The sequence below is a fragment of the Choloepus didactylus genome, chromosome 4, assembly GCF_015220235.1.
Source record: "Choloepus didactylus isolate mChoDid1 chromosome 4, mChoDid1.pri, whole genome shotgun sequence".
NCBI lineage: Eukaryota > Metazoa > Chordata > Mammalia > Pilosa > Megalonychidae > Choloepus > Choloepus didactylus.
In genome coordinates this window covers 95,195,271-95,216,717 of record NC_051310.1, presented here as the reverse complement: position 1 = coordinate 95,216,717, position 21,447 = coordinate 95,195,271, and the positions used below count along the sequence as shown (strand labels likewise).

At 40.1% G+C, this 21,447-nt stretch overlaps 1 protein-coding gene across 1 annotated transcript in view; it reads left to right on the top strand.

Annotated features, from left to right (window-relative positions):
- HDGFL3 (HDGF like 3) overlaps positions 1 to 20,372 on the top strand; it is a 133,988-nt gene extending 113,616 nt beyond the window's left edge. The window contains exon 8 of the transcript XR_005216377.1: positions 20,249 to 20,372. The gene's annotated coding sequence lies outside the window, so the exon portion shown is untranslated. The remainder of the gene's footprint in view (positions 1 to 20,248) is intronic.
- The last annotated feature ends 1,075 nt before the right edge of the window (positions 20,373 to 21,447 follow it).

The following is a 21,447-nucleotide window of genomic DNA, read 5'->3' as shown; positions in this document are numbered from 1 at the left end:
TGGCAAGCACTGCCACCAGCACAGCAGCCCATGGGCATTGGAACTCAGTGGCAGAAACATCCAACATCCCAACCCTCGTGTCCAAGGGACATGGGGAAGCTGTGGGGTATTTTGATATACATGCTGGAAATAATATGATTTTTGTTGATAACAATTTCTCTTAATGGTTAAAATATGAGGGGTCAGATGCTTGCAGTTGGGAAGACTGTCTAATGATAGGAACCTTCCCTGGGTTTCTGGGGAGGGCACAAGCCCAGTGAATAGAATCCCATTCCACCACAGGGAAGAAATACCACGATCTATATCAGTCAGGGATCTTCAGAGAAACAGGACCCATCTATGATTTATTTTAGGGAATTGGCCCACTCGATTGTGGGAACTGACTAGTCAAATTGTGTACGGCGGGCCAGCAGGCTGGAAACTCAGACAGGAATTTATGCTGCAGTCTTGAATCAAAATTTTTCCTCTGTAGAATACAAAGTAATTTTACCAACATTATCTCCTTTAATCCCCACAACAGCTCTTTGAGGAATATAGGACCATTTATGAATGAAGAAACTGGGGCTCAAAGAGGTTAGATGACTTGCCCAAGGTCAAAGGGCTAAGAAGAGAGTGAGAGAGGCAGAATTTGAATTCAGGTCCTCTGAATTTAAGTCATTATGTCCATCATACCCCAGCTGACCCAGCAGCAAAGTACCTAGTAGGACACCTTAGAAAATGGCAGGTGGACACTCCACAGATTTGGGCAGTTAACTCATTGCTCAGAAGGCTGAAGTCTGGAGTTCTGCTCAATGCAGATCAGAAGTTAAGTTCCCATTCGTTTATAAAAGGATTGGATATGGCTTAAAAGAAAAGGCATTCAGACAATAAAGTTCTTTTATTTTTTTTAGGTATACCAATCTTGCAAATCCTGAAGGCTAATATTATAACTGTGACTAAACATCAAATTTGATTCCAAGCTTCCTGGAAGCAAAAATATAAACATGGAAGGCTGCACACTGCCCATTACCTGATGGGAAAGACATGTTTTGTAGCTTAAATTCAAAGTAATTGATTAATCTGGAATTAAATTGAAGCATATCCCTACCCCCACCCTTTCCAAGCCTGTTACTGCCATGGAGAGGAAGTGAAAGTAGGAATGGCAGGGAATTTAAGGTACATGAAAAGTAGGAACCAAGAAAGAATGTTGCTAGCCAGAACAGAGGATTGCACAGAATAATGATTTGGAAGAGTAAAGCGGAAGCCAGACTGCATTTCACTCTTTTGTCCCCCACCTCCAGGGCTCTCGCTCTCTTCCCCTCTTCTGCTTTAGCTTCCCACTTTTTAGGCTTCTGATAAAAGTTGTGTTCATGTTCTTATGAAAGTCTGCACATTCTAGATGAAGTTGCAAGGGGTACTCAGACTCATCTATGGTGTTGAGGGGAACAGAACAAATGGCCTGGGAGTCACTAGGGCAAGGCTCAGAAGGGCTGAAGTCTGGAGTGCTGTGTCTTAGTGGGTAGGTCACTTGGATCCTGTCCATGGAAAGAGGACCAGAGAGTAGCCAGTCCACCCAAGGAAACATAACTGGAGGAATCTCTCAGGACATGGCCCTCCTAATGCTCTTCAGTAACCAGGAGTGCCACTGTAACCGGCACCCTGCTGGCATCAGTGCCAGGCAGAACCCCGTTCCAGATTCGGGACTCGCCACAGAAAAAGAATTCAGAGATGAGAGGGGCCAGTAGGAATAAGGAGTAAAGTTTATTAAAGAAAAAGAGAAAGGTACACGTTGAAGAGATAACATGGACATGTTCAAGGGAAAAGCATGCATGGAGTGGAAATGGGTTGGCTTGTTCTATAGGAAAGTTTTGCTGGTGGCAGGTTTCCATAGTAACCTTTGACACTAGGGGCTTACAAGGTTTGTATTAACCATGGTTTGCATTAACTAGGTATCTTCTTTGTTCTAGAAGGAGATAGCTATCAGGACTTGTGGCCTGCCCTCACATATCCAAAATTTGTCAATGAGCAGATGTTTAATAATCTTTATGACTCCATGCTTTTTGTCATTAGCTAAAAGTTTGCTTTGGGCCCATGATTTTACAACCTTTTATGGTTTTGGAAGGCTTCAGAGCTTTAGGGGAAATTTTGGACTCATGAAGTCTGCAGATTTTCATTAATTCTTTAAAAGCTGAATAGAAGACCAAGGACCACAGCCTTAGTGCCCTATTCTATACTGCCTCACCACGACTACGTCTGCAATTATTTGCAGGGACTTTGTCAGCATCCAGCAGCTGACACAGGGCAGTCATAGAACAGGTGCTCAATAAATGTTAACTGAAAGAAGAAAAGGAGAGAGGAAGAAAGGAAGGCAGTGGGGGGGGGAGGAGAAAGAGGGAGACAGGAGGGAGAAGGAAGAAAGGAACTCTATAGGACAAAGAATGAAAAGAAAAAATAAACAGGGAGGCAAAATTAGGGTATAAAATATTTGTCAGAAGTCTTGTACAGTTGCTAGGGAGGTCTCCTATTTTGCCCTGGGTTTCCTAGCAACCAAAGCAAAGAGGAAAACATAAGCAGTTATAACATTCACAGGGTCCATAGGATAAAAAAACAGACCAGTTGCTCTGAAAAACTCTCCTATGGCTCCTCTGAATGGGCACACTGTGTCATATGATATGTCCTCAGCAACATTCCTGCAGTAAATACAGAATCAAATTCTGCAAAGCTGGTTCTCAGTACATACTCCATGCAGGTGACTGGCATAGTGCCAAAGTGTCATTCAGTACACTCAGGGGGTCAAAACAATTTCATACAAATAAGCAACTTTCTGAGCTTGGTTCAGTGATAAATTTTACAATATCTGGGGCAGGGATAGAAATTGGCATCCACACCATCACTGCTAATACAAGCCCAGGGCAGACTTCACCAATCAATCACTGATCTCTCCCATTGAGAATGGACATTCTCTCATCATCCTTCCCAGAGGGTCCCACCAATAGGGCTCTCCTCAGTTACTAACTTGAATCTATCTGCCATCTCTGATAAAAGGGAATTAATGAATATCCTTTAGGCAATGCTCTATGACTATTATTTCAGATAATAACATTTTTAAGACAAATCAGGCAATATTGAGTTTGGAGTTACAGTGGCTGGCAAGAAAGAAGACATATTCTATGTTGATAAGGACAGAACATTATGGCATGACCAGCGAACAATGGAGTGTAATTTAACACTCTTGTATGAAAAGGGTGAACACTGGGAAAAGGACTAAATCAAAACCCCAGGTTGTTGCAGCGTTTGGACATACTCCTGAGGTAACAAAAAGACCTCATATGTTAGGATTTGGATTAGACAAAATTGACTGTAGGGGAGATTGAAGGGCTTTCTTGACACTTACTTCCTTGTCTAGTTCTTTTTTAACCAGTGATTCAAGAGCTAACATAAAAATAGTTAACATAAGTAAATGGCTGAAATGCACATGTACACTTACACATATATATTTTTTTATTTTAATTTTTTAAAGAAGGAAGCAATAAAATAGTGCTTGAAAACAGGAAAAGATACCACTACTACTAGTGGACCAAAAAGTTTCAAGGCTACATAGCAGATTGTGGAATCTGTGACTTGGTGGTCCTAAGCAAACCACACCTCCCTTACCACACTAACTCGGGGCTTGGCCATATGACTTGTTTTGGACAATGGGACATTGGCAAGCATAATGTAAGCTAAAGCAATTAGGATTTCTACAAAAAGGATTTCCTACAAATGAACGAACAACAAAACTGTCGTCTAACATTGACAACACTGGACTCTGGTACACAAAGTAATATCTGCGGAGTTAGAAAGGAAACAATCTCAAACTTAGAATTCTAAACTCTGCCCAACTTCCAGTTATTTGTGAAAACAACAATAGGGCATTTTCAGACATGCATGAGCTCAGATCATTTTCTACCCATGCACCCTAGATGAAAAAATTATTCAAATATATTTTCCAACAACAATAAGAAGAGGCTGAAGTGCATGATTAAAAATGGTTACAATGGGAAATTTTGCCTTATATATTTATATAAATATGTTACCACAATAAAAACAAATAACTAAAATTTTTAAAAAGAGGTCCAAGAAAGAGGACAACATGGAATACAAGTAACTGAAACCCAAAAGAAGTGAAAGAAGCCAGAAAGATATTAAAATATTGAACTGCTCAAAAGGATCTCCTTGTACAAACAGAATTTATTAATTTGTTAATTAATAAATGTAAATCCTCATTTAAAAATAAATGAGGGGGGGCAAGATGGCAGACTGGTGAGCTGTATGTTTTAGTTACCCCTCCAGGAAAGTAGGTAAAAAGCCAGGAACTGCGTGGACTGGACACCACAGAGCAATCTGTCTTTGGGCATACTTCATACAACACTCATGAAAACGTGGAACTGCTGAGATCAGCGAAATCTGTAAGTTTTTGCGGCCTGGGGACCCGCGCCCCTCCCTGCCAGGCTCAGTCCCGGGGGAGGAGGGGCTGTCAGCTCCAGGAAGGAGAAGGGAGAATTGCAGTGGCTGCTCTCATCGGAAACTCATTCTACTGATTCAAACTCCAACCATAGATAGACTGAGGCCAGACACCAGAGACTTTGAGAGCAGCCAGCCCAGCAGAGAGGAGACGGGCATAGAAGGAAAACAACACGAGAAGCTCCAAAGTAAAAGCAGAGGATTTTTGGAGTTCTGGTGAACACAGAAAGGGGAAGGGCGGAGATCAGGCCTTGAGGCGCATATGCAAATCCCGAAGCAAGGCTGATCTCTCTGCCCAGGGCACCTTTCCTTAATGGCCCTGGTTGCTTTGTCTATTAGCATTTCAATAACCCATTAGATCTCTGAGGAGGGCCGTTTTTTTTTTTTTTTAAATCCTTTTTGCTTTTTCTAAAACAATTACTCTAAGAAGCTCAATACAGAAAGCTTCAAAGAATTGAAATTTGGGCACGTCAAGTCAAGAGCAGAAATAAGAGAGCTCTGAGACAAAAGGCAATAATCCAGTGGCTGAGAAAATTCACTAAACAACACAACTTCCCAAGAAAAGGGGGGTGTCCGCTCACAGCCACCATCCTGGTGGACAGGAAACACTCCTGCCCATCGCCAGCCCCATAGCCCAGAGCTGCCCCAGACAACCCAGTGTGACGGAAGTGCTTCAAATAACAGGCACACACCACAAAACTGGGCGTGGACATTAGCCTTCCCTGCAACCTCAGCTGAATGTCCCAGAGCTGGGAAGGGGGAGCAGTGTGAATTAACAGAGCCCCATTCAGCCATCATTTGAGCAGACTGGGAGCCTCCCAACACAGCCCAGCAGCCCAGAACTGCCCTGGGGGGACGGCACTCACCTGTGACATAGCACAGTCATCCCTCAACAGAGGACCCGGGGTGCACAGCCTGGAAGAGGGGCCCACTTGCAAGTCTCAGGAGCCATACGCCAATACCAAAGACTTGTGGGTCAGTGGCAGAGACAAACTGTGGCAGGACTGAACTGAAGGATTAGACTATTGCAGTAGCTTTAAAACTCTAGGATCATCAGGGAGATTTGATTGTTAGGGCCACCCCCCCTCCCCGACTGCCCAGAAACACGCCCCACATACAGGGCAGGCAACACCAACTACACACGCAAGCTTGGGACACCAATTGGGCCCCACAAGACTCACTCCCCCACTCACCAAAAAGGCTAAGCAGGGGAGATCTGGCTTGTGGAGAACAGGTGGCTCGTGGACGCCACCTGCTGGTTAGTTAGAGAAAGTGTACTCCACGAAGCTGTAGATCTGATAAATTAGAGATAAGGACTTCAACTGGTCTACAAACCCTAAAAGAACCCTATCAAGGACAGCAAATGCCACGAGGCCAAAAACAACAGAAAATTATAAAGCATATGAAAAAACCAGACGATATGGATAACCCAAGCCCAAGCACCCAAATCAAAAGACCAGAAGAGACACACCTAGAGCAGCTACTCAAAGAACTAAAGATGAACAATGAGACCCTAGTACGGGATATGAAGGAAATCAAGAAGACCCTAGAAGAGCATAAAGAAGACATTGCAAGACTAAATAAAAAAATGGATGATCTTATGGAAATTAAAGAAACTGTTGACCAAATTAAAAAGATTCTGGACACTCATAGTACAAGACTAGAGGAAGTTGAACAACGAATCAGTGACCTGGAAGATGACAGAATGGAAAATGAAAGCATAAAAGAAAGAATGGGGAAAAAAATTGAAAAACTCGAAATGGACCTCAGGGATATGATAGATAATATGAAGCGTCCGAATATAAGACTCATTGGTGTCCCAGAAGGGGAAGAAAAGGGTAAAGGTCTAGGAAGAGTATTCAAAGAAATTGTTGGGGAAAACTTCCCAAATCTTCTAAACAACATAAATACACAAATCATAAATGCTCAGCGAACTCCAAATAGAATAAATCCAAAAAAACCCACTCCGAGACATATACTGATCACACTGTCAAACATAGAAGAGAAGGAGCAAGTTCTGAAAGCAGCAAGAGAAAAGCAATTCACCACATACAAAGGAAACAGCATAAGACTAAGTAGTGACTACTCAGCAGCCACCATGGAGGCGAGAAAGCAATGGCACGATATATTTAAAATTCTGAGAGAGAGGAATTTCCAGCCAAGAATACTTTATCCAGCAAAGCTCTCCTTCAAATTTGAGGGAGAGCTTAAATTTTTCACAGACAAAGAAATGCTGAGAGAATTTGCTAACAAGAGACCTGCCCTACTGGAGATACTAAAGGGAGCCCTACAGACAGAGAAACAAAGACAGGACAGAGAGACTTGGAGAAAGGTTCAGTACTAAAGAGAATCGGTATGGGTACAATAAAGGATATTAATAGAGAGAGGGAAAAATATGGCAAACATAATCCAAAGGATAAGATGGCCGATTCAAGAAATGCCTTCACGGTTTTAACGTTGAATGTAAATGGATTAAACTCCCCAATTAAAAGATATAGATTCGCAGAATGGATCAAAAAAAATGAACCATCAATATGTTGCATACAAGAGACTCATCTTAGACACAGGGACACAAAGAAATTGAAAGTGAAAGGATGGAAAAAAATATTTCATGCAAGCTACAGCCAAAAGAAAGCAGGTGTAGCAATATTAATCTCAGATAAAATAGACTTCAAATGCAGGGATGTTTTGAGAGACAAAGAAGGCCACTACATACTAATAAAAGGGGCAATTCAGCAAGAAGAAATAACAATCGTAAATGTCTATGCACCCAATCAAGGTGCCACAAAATACATGAGAGAAACATTGGCAAAACTAAAGGAAGCAATTGATGTTTCCACAATAATTGTGGGAGACTTCAACACATCACTCTCTCCTATAGATAGATCAACCAGACAGAAGACCAATAAGGAAATTGAAAACCTAAACAATCTGATAAATGAATTAGATTTAACAGACATCTACAGGACATTACATACCAAATCACCAGGATACACATACTTTTCTAGTGCTCACGGAACTTTCTCCAGAATAGATCATATGCTGGGACATAAAACAAGCCTCAATAAATTTAAAAAGATTGAAATTATTCAAAGCACATTCTCTGACCACAATGGAATACAATTAGAAGTCAATAACCATCAGAGACTTAGAAAATTCACAAATACCTGGAGGTTAAACAACACACTCCTAAACAATCAGTGGGTTAAAGAAGAAATAGCAAGAAAATTGCTAAATATATAGAGACGAATGAAAATGAGAACACAACATACCAAAACCTATGGGATGCAGCAAAAGCAGTGCTAAGGGGGAAATTTATAGCACTAAACGCATATATTAAAAAGGAAGAAAGAGCCAAAATCAAAGAACTAATGGATCAACTGAAGAAGCTAGAAAATGAACAGCAAACCAATCCTAAACCAAGTAGAAGAAAAGAAATAACAAGGATTAAAGCAGAAATAAATGACATAGAGAACAAAAAAACAATAGAAAGGATAAATATCACCAAAAGTTGGTTCTTTGAGAAGATCAACAAGATTGACAAACCCCTAGCTAGACTGACAAAATCAAAAAGAGAGAAGACCCATATAAACAAAATAATGAATGAAAAAGGTGACATAACTGCAGATCCTGAAGAAATTAAAAAAACTATAAGAGGATATTATGAACAACTGTATGGCAACAAACTGGATAATGTAGAAGAAATGGACAATTTCCTGGAAACATATGAACAACCTAGACTGACCAGAGAAGAAATAGAAGACCTCAACCAACCCATCACAAGCAAAGAGATCCAATCAGTCATCAAAAATCTTCCCACAAATAAATGCCCAGGGCCAGATGGCTTCACAGGGGAATTCTACCAAACCTTCCAGAAAGAACTGACACCAATCTTACTCAAACTCTTTCAAAACATTGAAAAAAATGGAACACTACCTAACTCATTTTATGAAGCTAACATCAATCTAATACCAAAACCAGGCAAAGATGCTACAAAAAAGGAAAACTACCGGCCAATCTCCCTAATGAATATAGATGCAAAAATCCTCAACAAAATACTTGCAAATCGAATCCAAAGACACATTAAAAAAATCGTACACCATGACCAAGTGGGGTTCATTCCAGGCATGCAAGGATGGTTCAACATCAGAAAAACAATCAATGTATTACAACACATTAAAAACTCGAAAGGGAAAAATCAATTGATCATCTCAATAGATGCTGAAAAAGCATTTGACAAAATCCAACATCCCTTTTGATAAAAACACTTCAAAAGGTAGGAATTGAAGGAAACTTCCTCAACATGATAAAGAGCATATATGAAAAACCCACAGCCAGCATAGTACTCAATGGTGAGAGACTGAAAGCCTTCCCTCTAAGATCAGGAACAAGACAAGGATGCCCGCTGTCACCACTGTTATTCAACATTGTGCTGGAAGTGCTAGCCAGGGCAATCCGGCAAGACAAAGAAATAAAAGGCATCCAAATTGGAAAAGAAGAAGTAAAACTGTCATTGTTTGCAGATGATATGATCTTATATCTAGAAAACCCTGAGAAATCAACGATACACCTACTAGAGCTAATAAACAAATTTAGCAAAGTAGCGGGATACAAGATTAATGCACATAAGTCAGTAATGTTTCTATATGCTAGAAATGAACAAACTGAAGAGACACTCAAGAAAAAGATACCATTTTCAATAGCAACTAAAAAAATCAAGTACCTAGGAATCAACTTAACCAAAGATGTAAAAGACCTATACAAAGAAAACTACATAACTCTACTAAAAGAAATAGAAGGGGACCTTAAAAGATGGAAAAATATTCCGTGTTCATGGATAGGAAGGCTAAATGTCATTAAGATGTCAATTCTACCCAAACTCATCTACAGATTCAATGCAATCCCAATCAAAATTCCAACAACCTACTTTGCAGACTTGGAAAAGCTAGTTATCAAATTTATTTGGAAAGGGAAGATGCCTCGAATTGCTAAAGACACTCTAAAAAAGAAAAACGAAGTGGGAGGACTTACACTCCCTGACTTTGAAGCTTATTATAAAGCCACAGTTGCCAAGACAGCATGGTACTGGCACAAAGATAGACATATAGATCAATGGAATCGAATTGAGAATTCAGAGATAGACCCTCAGATCTATGGCCGACTGATCTTTGATAAGGCCCCCAAAGTCACCGAACTGAGCCATAATGGTCTTTTCAACAAATGGGGCTGGGAGAGTTGGATATCCATATCCAAAAGAATGAAAGAGGACCCCTACCTCACCCCCTACACAAAAATTAACTCAAAATGGACCAAAGATCTCAATATAAAAGAAAGTACCATAAAACTCCTAGAAGATAATGTAGGAAAACATCTTCAAGACCTTGTATTAGGAGGCCACTTCCTAGACTTTACACCCAAAGCACAAGCAACAAAAGAGAAAATAGATAAATGGGAACTCCTCAAGCTTAGAAGTTTCTGCACCTCAAAGGAATTTCTCAAAAAGGTAAAGAGGCAGCCAACTCAATGGGAAAAAATTTTTGGAAACCATGTATCTGACAAAAGACTGATATCTTGCATATACAAAGAAATCCTACAACTCAATGACAATAGTACAGACAGCCCAATTATAAAATGGGCAAAAGATATGAAAAGACAGTTCTCTGAAGAGGAAATACAAATGACCAAGAAACACATGAAAAAATGTTCAGCTTCACTAGCTATTAGAGAGATGCAAATTAAGACCACAATGAGATACCATCTAACACCGGTTAGAATGGCTGCCATTAAACAAACAGGAAACTACAAATGCTGGAGGGGATGTGGAGAAATTGGAACTCTTATTCATTGTTGGTGGGACTGTATAATGGTTCAGCCACTCTGGAAGTCAGTCTGGCAGTTCCTTAGAAAACTAGATATAGAGCTACCATTCGATCCAGCGACTGCACTCCTCGGTATATACCCGGAAGATCGGAAAGCAGTGACACGAACAGATACCTGCACGCCAATGTTCATAGCAGCATTATTCACAATTGCCAAGAGATGGAAACAACCCAAATGTCCTTCAACAGATGAGTGGATAAATAAAATGTGGTATATACACACGATGGAATACTACGCGGCAGTAAGAAGGAACGATCTGGTGAAACATATGACAACATGGATGAACCTTGAAGACATAATGCTGAGCGAAATAAGCCAGGCACAAAAAGAGAAATATTATATGCTACCACTAATGTGAACTTTGAAAAATGTAAAACAAATGGTTTATAATGTAGAATGTAGGGGAACTAGCAGTAGAGACCAATTAAGGAAGGGGGAACAATAATCCAGGAAGAACAGATAAGCTATTTAACGTTCTGGGGATGCCCAGAAATGACTATGGTCTGTTAATTTCTGATGGTTGTAGTAGGAACAAGTTCACTGAAATGTTGCTATATTATGTAACTTTCTTGGGGTAAAGTAGGAACATGTTGGAAGTTAAGCAGTTATCTTAGGTTAGTTGTCTTTTTCTTACTCCCTTGCTATGGTCTCTTTGAAATGCTTTGTTATTGTATGTTTGTTTTCTTTTTAACTTTTTTTTTTCATACAGGTGATTTGAAAAAAGAAGGGAAAGTTAAAAAAAAAAAAAAAAAAAAAAAAAAGAAAAAAAAAAAAAAAGGGGAAAAAAAAAAAAAAAATATGTAGTGCCCCCTTGAGGAGCCTGTGGAGAATGCAGGGGTATTCGCCTACCCCACCTCCATGGTTGCTAACATGACCACAGACATAGGGGACTGGTGGTTTGATGGGTTGAGCCCTCTACCATAAGTTTTACCCTTGGGAAGACGGTTGCTGCAAAGGAGAGGCTAGGCCTCCCTGTATTTGTGCCTAAGAGTCTCCTCCTGAATGCCTCTTTGTTGCTCAGATGTGGCCCTCTCTCTCTGGCTAAGCCAACTTGAAAGGTGAAATCACTGCCCTCCCCCCTACGTGGGATCAGACACCCAGGGAAGTGAATCTCCCTGGCAACGTGGAATATGACTCCCAGGGAGGAATGTAGACCTGGCACCGTGGGACGGAGAACATCTTCTTGACCAAAAGGGGGATGTGAAAGGAAATGAAATAAGCTTCAGTGGCAGAGAGATTCCAAAAGGAGCCGAGAGGTCACTCTGGTGGGCACTCTTATGCACACTTTAGACAACCCTTTTTAGGTTCTAAAGAATTGGGGTAGCTGGTGGTGGATACCTGAAACTATCAAACTACAACCCAGAACCCATGAATCTCGAAGACAGTTGTATAAAAATGTAGCTTATGAGGGGTGACAATGGGATCGGGAAAGCCATAAGGACCAAACACCACTTTGTCTAGTTTATGGATGGATGTGTAGAAAAGTAGGGGAAGGAAACAAACAGACAAAGGTACCCAGTGTTCTTTTTTACTTCAATTGCTCTTTTTCACTCTAATTATTATTCTTGTTATTTTTGTGTGTGTGCTAATGAAGGTGTCAGGGATTGATTTAGGTGATGAATGTACAACTATGTAATGGTACTGTAAACAATCGAAAGTACAATTTGTTTTGTATGACTGCGTGGTATGTGAATATATCTCAATAAAATGATGATTTAAAAAAAAAAATAAATAAAATTTTAAACAGCAAAAAAAAAAAAAAAAAAAAAAAAAAAGACTTTGGCTGAAGTCTGTTTCTGGATATATAAAGTAGAAGTGATAACAGAATCTATTTAAAAAAAAAAAAAAAAAAAAATAAATGAGGATTTACCTTTATTAATACTCTTTAGCTCCAATCACACTAATTGGCTCTTAAGTGAATAATATATACATAGTCACAAAACTTAATATGCTATGTAGAAGTTTTTACTTTTTGAAACAACTATAAGCAAAGCATTAAAAACTTAATTATTAGTTACAGAATAAAATGTAAATAGTATAAAACTTTACCCTGTAAGAATACTTAATGACAAAAATTGACAGGGGCAGAGTAAAAGGTGCTTTAAATCCTTTTTTTTTTTAGAAATAAAAAATAACAACTTGAGGTCCCTATTCCTCTCCCTTCATCTTCAGAAACAATCAATATCCTGAAATTAGGGAATTTCTAGTTATTTATATACTTCACTACACATGTAAAGAATATATAGTTATTTTATAAAATTTAAAATTTTACATAAATGATAATATATACATATTTTTTCACTTAGCATTAAGTTTTTGAAATCTGATTTCTATAGCCCTTTTACAATTCATTTTCACTGTTAGAGTAATTCTACTGGCTGATCATGCTACTGTTTATTTTTCATTTACCCACTGATGGACCATTGAGTTATTTTCATTGTTTCACTATTATAAACAATGCTGTGATGAACGTCCGTGTACTTCTTTCCTTGTGGACACGTTCAGGAGTTTGTCTAGAACAGCAAGGCCTAAAAGCAGCTTGGCCAGGTTGGGGTGTGTGCACGTTGTTTGAAGCCCATCTGCGCAAGGCCAGCTCCAGGAGGTTTCTTCACTGACCTGGTGAGCACTGGAAGCAAAGGGCCCTTCCCAAGAATCCCCTAGATCTAATCAAGAGGTTCTCAAATTTTGTTGTGCCCTAGAATTATTCGGGAATCTTGTTAAAAATGTAGTCTCCCAGATATTCTGATTAGTTCGTTTTCGAATGAGGTTTAAGAATCTAAATTTTCAACAAGCTCCCCAGATGCTTCTGATGCAAGTGGTCTGCAGATTTCACCTGAGAAACCCTGTCCTAATAGAAAACATCTGTAAACCTCAATCGGACATCAGCAAAAGGTATGATTGATTATCAGAGAAGTCAGATGGGAAAGGTTAGTCATTTCTCCCAAAACATGTTCAGGAGCAGAAATTCAAACATCAAATAATAGCATGGAATGGCTACAAATTTACAAGGGTGAGTTTTCCCATATTCTGAGCTCAGGCCAAGAAATATAAGCTTCATTTTTGTTTCCCTGGTTACTACGAGTTTTTTTTCTAATTCTTCCTTGCATCAAACGCGTATGTCACCTTTCAAGGTCCCAGCTCTCTGCAGGGCTGTCACTTTCAATTTTCTGCATCCAGTGAATCAAAGCCCTATCTCCAAGCCTAGTGTTGATGTAAAAACCGAGTTTCCAGGTTACTGGAACGGGCAGCTCCCTAGGGCCGCACAGCGCAGACTCCAACTCAGGATATGAGTTTCCACTTACCCTCTGGAGATTTCATTTACTTTCTTGAAGGTTCGACTATGTGTGTTTTTGGTATTTTGTAGTAGAGAGTTTTCAGATTATTTAGTCCAGAGAGTTTGGGAGACAGAATTGGGACGTTAACTTGAAGAATTAAACTATCAAATGAGAGAGGCAAAATAAAGGTATTTTCAGAAATGCCTCAAAAAAGCTACATTCCATGAGCCTTTTCTCAGAAAGCCACTGGAGAAGACAGGGCTCAGGGTGTCAGCTGTGCAGCAGGCTTGCAGACAAAGCAGTCCAGCTTAGGGAGGGCAGGAAGACGACAGAATGTCTCTAGAAAAAGATGAAATTGTTAGGTTACCTGGTGTATTTGAAGATATTGAGATGAAAACTTTTTCACCAGAAGTGAGAGAAATTAGAAAGCTAAGCAAATTGCCTCATTTTTCATGGTAAAAGTCAATAGATAACTTCTAAATCTAGAAAAAAAAATCAAGAAATACCATGTTATTTAGATTATGGGGGCAAAAGCCAAAGAAACTGCTAAAGGCATTGAAAGATGTCCCCTTTGGGAGCAGAAATCAGGGGTGGGGGACAAAGTGGGGCAAGGGATTGCTGTTTTTAATTATAAGCTTTATAAATCCATTTTTATTTTTATTAAATATGCAAGCAACTTTGATAAAAAGAAAGAAAATGAGTTTGATTGCATGATATGAAAGCATTCATTTCATATTTGAGTCTTGCAGCAAGATCATAAAGATAGGCATCTTTGCAAAAATATTCAAGATATTAGTCAATTTTTCAAAGGCAGCTCTTAATCCTTTAATTCAAATCATTCTCTTTTGAAGCACTTATCATGCCGTCGCCTCATCACTTTAACTGGTTTTACAGCCAAAATGGCTCATTTGCAAATAAGCCATCCTCTAACATTATTTTAATCAACTTCATGAAATTCTGCAACCCAACAATTAAGGAAAGGGTGACTAACAAGAAGAAGAAAAAAAACACAAAACATTGGGCAAAGATAGACTCTGGGGTTAATTTGTGGGGACTAATTTCTTAACTGATTGGTTCGTTAGTGAATATTTTGGAGGGTTGATGACTTTTGCTACTTAAACTCAAACTGTGGGATCTTGAATAATGACAATAAGGATTCTGTTTGTGGTAAAAATGACTGTCTCCACTTTGACATTCACTCCCCGCTCAGTGGTTCACCACCTGCTTGAAGTCCAGAGTGGGAAAAAATGGCCTAAAGGAAAGAAGTAGAAAGAAGTTGTAAAATGAAATAGGTTGGAAATGAAATAAGCTACATATTTTATGAACAGCCTCGAAGTATTGGAGTGCTAATTGAACCCCTATCCAAACAATCAAATTTAAAACTCATTCATCCAATAAACATCTGTTTATAGAGTGAATACAATGTGCTATACACTCTACTAGACCATGTGGCTAATAAAAAAGGAAAAGGATGAGTAAGTTACCAATTGTAGTGGTTTGAAGCTGTATGTACCCCAGGAAAACAATGTTCTTAAATTTAATCCATTTCTGTGGGCGTGAACCCATTGTAAGCAGAAACTTTTGATGAGGTTACTGCAGATAGGGTGTGGCCCTGCCCAATCAGGATGGGTCCTGATCCTATTACTGGAGTCCAGAATGATACTCAGACATCGAGAGAGAGAAAACCACAGGAGGCTAGAGGTTCACCAGAACCTGGAGGAGAAGGGAGAGACCAGGAGATGCTGCCATGTGCCTTGCCATGTGACCAAGGATCACCAGCAGCCAGCCCCAGAACCCCACAATCTTCAGGAAGAAAGCATTGACGCCTTGATTTGGACTTTTTCTCCCAGCCTCAAACCGTGGGTGAATAAATTCCCATTGTTTACCCCTACCCATTTCATGATATCCCCTCGAGCAGGCCAGAAAACGAAAATACCAACCGATTCACAATCTACAGGGGTGTCAGACATGTGAACAAATTACCACAATCACAGCTGTGATTGAAAAGCACAATAATAAGAGTGAGGATAAGGGTCAAAGGTGCCTGGGGTGGGAGTGCTTAATTCAGGAGGAGAGGCAGGCAAGGCAGAGAAGGCTTCTCAGAGGAGATGACCCCTGAAGGACCAGAGGATGTGGAATGGCACAGAGGCTAAAACACCGTAGCACCATCTAGGAGCTGCCAGCCACCACCCTGCAATAGGGGAGCCAGGGAAAATTTTAAGCAGAGGAGGGACATGCTCAACTTGACCATTTTAAAAGCTCGCTCTGGTAGAGTGCAAAGAATGAGGTGAGGGGAATTGAAACAAGAGGCAAAAAGACAAGAAGAGCAGTAATTAAAGCAAAAAAAAAAACAAAGGAATCTTGAGCCAGGGCAGCTACTGTGAAAGTAGAAAAGAGTTGCTAGTTAGGAAATAGTATATACAGATATTAGAAATCAATTGGAAGTAAGAGGCATGGATCCGAGAAGAATTTAGGGGTGACATCTTGTTGGAGAGAGGGAAAGGGAAAAGGAACTAAGATATACTAAGGTATGGTGAGTCCTATTACAGTCTTTCTTTGGGGCCCGAAGGCAGGGTCCTCCTCCTTCTTTGTGCTTGTTGCTGCCCAAATAATGTCAGATTCTATCAGGAAGGAAGGGGAAACAACTGTTGGGTAGTGATTGTAAGTCTTATTTCCTACCTTTGGTATACACAAGGAGACAGGACAAAAAAAAAAGAAAAAAAGAAATGACCCAGTCAAATTTCCTTCTAAATACCTCCCAGTGGCATTTACAATTGGAGGTCTTGTCTATGAAATGCATTTTTCCAGAATATAGCTGGACTGTTTAGGTCACTTATGGTAAACATACACCTGGAATGTGTGCATTTCTGGGGCCAAGCCCACTGGAAAATGTCAGTGTCAGCTTTATAATTATCAGAGTATGAAATGAAGATGCTTCCTGTCCCCTTTGTGTAAGCGATGCACTGCATGCATCACTCAGAGACCTCAAATGTTTATTCTGGGGCCGCATGTACCCTGATGTGACAAGGAAGGGCCAGGAGCTGCACTGGTGTCCCACACCCTTCCCCGCTTCACCCGTGTCTCCAGCTTGCCTGCACCCTTGAGTTGTTAGTAATGGGTGATTCTGGGAAACATCTCTGATTCTTATGTCTGGTTGAACAATCCAACCCTTTGTGTTACTCAGGTAGGTAAACAACAATGTTATTATCCCCATTTGACAGGTGAAGAAACAAAAGCTTAGAAAGGTTAAAAAACAAAACAAACAAAAAAACCTTTCATACAAACCAGACACAAAACACTACATATTACATGATTCCATTTATATAAAATGTAAATATAAATAAATCTATAGAGACAGAAATAGACTAGTGGTTATGTAGGGCTGGGGTGACTGTTGAAGGGTATGGAGTTTTTCTTGTTGGAGTAATGAAAATGTTCTAAAATTGACTGTGGTGATGAACACACAACTCTGTGAATATACTAAAAGCCATTGATTGTACACTTTGGATGGGTTGTATGGTATGTGAATATATCTCAAAACTGCTTTAAAAACAGAAGCAGAAAAAAGCTTGCACAAGGTTTTTTCACCTAGCTAGTAATGAGCAGAACCAGGATAGGAACCCAGGCTCAGGGATTTGCTACCGGAGAATGTGGCTTAATGGTTGGTGGTGCCATTCACTGGGACAGGAATATAATCAAATGACTCTCCTTACCATGGAACACAATTATGCAACGCACAGAGACCAATCCCGTTGCATTCTGATATAACTGATCTGTTGAGGCCACAGGCTGGAGGGTCTCCCCAGTCCACTGCCAGGATTGCAGCTGGGTGTTATTAAGGTAGCAGCAATTTACTTTATAAAGAATTGAAGGAGCTTCCAGGAAAGGAGATGTGGTCAGCTCAATTTGGCATGTCTGTGGGACTCCCAGTAGGAGATTTCTAGTACATGTTTGGATGTCTGAGACAAATATTAGACTGACAAGAATGATTGAGGCTGGAGATTATAGATTTGGGAATCACTAGTGTTAGCTGAATGTGTAGGAGTAGCTGAGCTTATGCAAAATGATGGTGGGGAATAGAGCTATGAGAGCCAAGGTGGAACCCTGGGAAATACCCCAAGGATGAGGACAGAAGGAGGAGCTTGTGGTTATGGAACTGAAAAGGAAAGATTGGACAGCAATGAAAAATTACAAAACTGTATCACAAAACCCTGGCAAGGAGAATTTTGCCAAATAAGATGACCAAAAAAAGGCTCATTGGATTTGGCAGTTATGAGATAGCCAGTGGTCTTGGAGCTGCTCATTGGAATGATGGCCAAAACCAGACTATGGTGAATTGAGGAGGGTCAGGAAATGAAGGCTACTTAGATAGGAAGGAAGAAGAATGGGAGACACTTAAAGGCCAAGGCAGGAATTTTTTTCTGTTAGGGAAAATCTTTACATGTATGTGAGTATCAGGAAAAGGAACCCATAGAAATGGAGAGGTTAACGTCACCAGAATGAAAAGGGACAGTTCGTGTAAGGAAGATAGCGAGGGAATGAACTCAAGAGCAAAGGTGGAAAAATTAGCCTTGAAAGGAAGGGAAATTTCTGAGGCTGATGGGAAAGAGATATGCAGATCTGCTTATAACTGGCTTGATCTAGCTTCTAATGGCTGACATGAGTAAAGATGGACAAAGTGAAATGTGTTCACATAATCAGCCTGGTCTATATTTACTTCCCTGTAACCAGAGAGGCAGCATATTCTAGCGATGTGGACTCTGAAACCCAACCTGCTACTGCAAATTTCATTTCTGGCCACGACATGCTTTTTTGTGGAAGGTCGTATTTATATCATTGCAACAGAATCACAGCAACTGTGCTCAGGCTCCGTGGCTTATTTCAAAGATTCAGAACATGTAGGACAGATAATTCCAGGTCTTCTATGTCCCTGGAGCCCTACTATTTTCTTTTTTTTTTTTTTAACACAGCAGCCTTGATAATATGGTGTTAGCTGGACTAATTTTAGTTATCTTACACTTGACTGCATCCAAAAAATTATGTGAGACAGCTCATCATAAAAATATAACTGGACAGTTAAAATAGTTTAAAAAGGGCAAAACCAAAACTGTATCAAAAATTTGAAAACTATTTAGCATCAACAATAGTTTCAGAAATGCAAATTCAAACAACGGGGCACAATCTCTGAAATAATCAAAAGCAAAGTCACAAATTATTAGACTATGAGGGTTAGACTTTAGGAAAAGGATAATGCAGACATTGCTAGTGAGTCTTCAACTTGGTTCAGTTCTTTGGATAAGTGCTTACATTTATGAGCATTCACCCCACATCAAGAATTGTTCTGATGTGTATTCCTCTACTCTTCATTTAACCCTGTGAAGTATATCCTGTCACTATTATCATTCCATTTTCCAAACAAGGAAGCCGAGGCACAGAAAAGTTAAGTAAATTGTCCAAAGTCATGAAGCAAGTACATGGCCAAGCAGGGATTCAAAATCAGGTAGACGGACTTCAAACTCCTGACTCCTAATACTTGCAGTTCTCGAACTTCTTGGTCTCAGGACCCCCTTACCCTTCAAAATTATCAAGGACACCACAGACCTTTTGTTTAATCAGCTATATCTATCAATATTTATTGTATTAGAAATTAAAACTGAGAAACTCAAAAATATTAATTCACTTTAAAATAACAACAAATATATATATATAATAAAAATAACAACAAATAACATTTTTATGAAAAAACCTATATTTATTGTTTTATATCTGTGCAAATCTCTTTAATTTCTTGCTTAATAGAAGACAGCTGGCACCTCTGCTGCATTCAGTCTGTTGCCATATCATATGTCAGGTAGCCTCTAAGAAACACTGTACACTCGTGAGAGAATGAGGATGAAAAAAGCAAATAATGACTTAGTGCTATTGTGAAAATAGTTTTGATCTTACAGATCTCCTGAAGGGTCTCAGCAAACCCCAGCCACCAGAACTGCTGCTATACACTAAAAGCCAGAGACAGCATCATGGGTTTGATGGTTGGGGTCATGTGTCACCTTGGCCAGGGGATGGTGCCCAGTTGTTTGGTCAAGCAAGCACTGGCCTGATTGTTACTGTGAGGACATTTCATGAATTTAAATCCTCAGTAAGTTGATTGCCTCTATGGCTGATTACATCCACAATGAATTGAGGAGATTGCCTTCAGCAATGACAAACAGTCGAATCCGGATCAGTTGAAGGCTTTAAAAGGAGGAGTGATGATTTCAGCAGTCAGGAGGGAGAATTTCTTTCTCTACTTCAGCCAGCCAGCCTCTCCTGAACCTTTATCAGAGTTCCCAGCTTGCGCCTGCCCGATGGAATTTGGACTTGTCCATCCCCACAGTCATGTGAATCAAGTCCTATTAAAAAAAAATCTCATAATACTTATGTAATATGTGTATGTGTGTGTGTGGGGGGGGGGTTGTGTTTCCCTAGAGAACCCTGAGTAATACAATAGGCATTGCATGAGGTCACACAGGGTCCCACACACAGAAGAGCTCCACACTTGAGGTTTAATGCTCTGCCATCACCATCCTGAAATTCTTAATAATTTTATCTTCAAATTTGTGTTTTGTAAGCGAAATCTGATGGGACAATGGAGAATGCACCAGGGACTCTGAGCCTCAACTCAAGACAGTCCCACGTCCCGCTGCCTCCCAGCCTCCCAGGAACTGGTCCTCAGCTACCTGCTTCCCACCCCTGGAGCTCTAGGCCCCACCTGGCCTCCCTCTCCATGTTCCTGCCCAGCAAGCACTGCCAGGTTCCATCCCCAGAGGGGGCCTTGACACAGGCCTTCGGAAGGACCAGCTGGGGCATAGGCACTCTGTAATGACTCAGGATGAGGCAGCAGCCACCCTAACCCCATCTGGAAATGCAACAGTGTGTTCAGCTGGCAATTCAGCAGGGGCAAGCTTCTCACCCTCCCGAGATCCAGGAACCTACCACATCCTGGAACAAAGCTGCAAAATGCTTGGGGGTCACCCATGTACCATGGCTTGAGGCAGCCAACCTATGGGAAAGGAAGATACAGAGGGAGACAGAGCAGAGGAATAGAGGGAGACAGTGAAAGAAAGATGAAAAGCTTAATATTTTAGTAACTTAATGGCACTTATTTCCTGCTTTTTGAACAAGAGATCTTGAATTTTCATTTTGCACTGGGCCCCGCAAATTATGTACCTGATCCTGTATACAGCACCTGAGGAAATAATTAGCAAAACCCATGACTGTTCATGCCTTCCATCCTAATAAACTTTACGTGAGTTAATCATCCTAAGGAAATAAATTCAAAGGAAAACACACTATAAACAAAGGTAATTTTTTCTTCACCCTCTCCAAACAAAATACGCTCCTCTCCTAATATTCTTCATCCCAGCTCTGCCACTGAAAAGGTGTAGAGATAATAACCAACTCAGAAGCAATGATTTCCCCTAGAGGCCAGCTCCTGCTTTCTAAATAAGTTTCCTACCAAAGGAACCAAGGCTCCTTAGAGAAATGCCTGATTCAAGATCTGGAGCAGAACATGTACATCTGGACATACTAGAAAACAAGAAAGTTTCCAAAGATGACTGTAATCATGTCAAAAGACTCAGAAGCCAACTTGGAGGATGTGACCATTTGAGCATCAAAAAAAGAATAATAATTACGATGGATTGAAACAATCATATATATTTAAGTCATGAGTTCATAATGATGCTCAAAAAAGAAAGAAAGAAACAAACAAATAAACCTCTTTGGATCAACTTTGGAGGATGCTAGGAAAGCAACATCCATAGTCTGA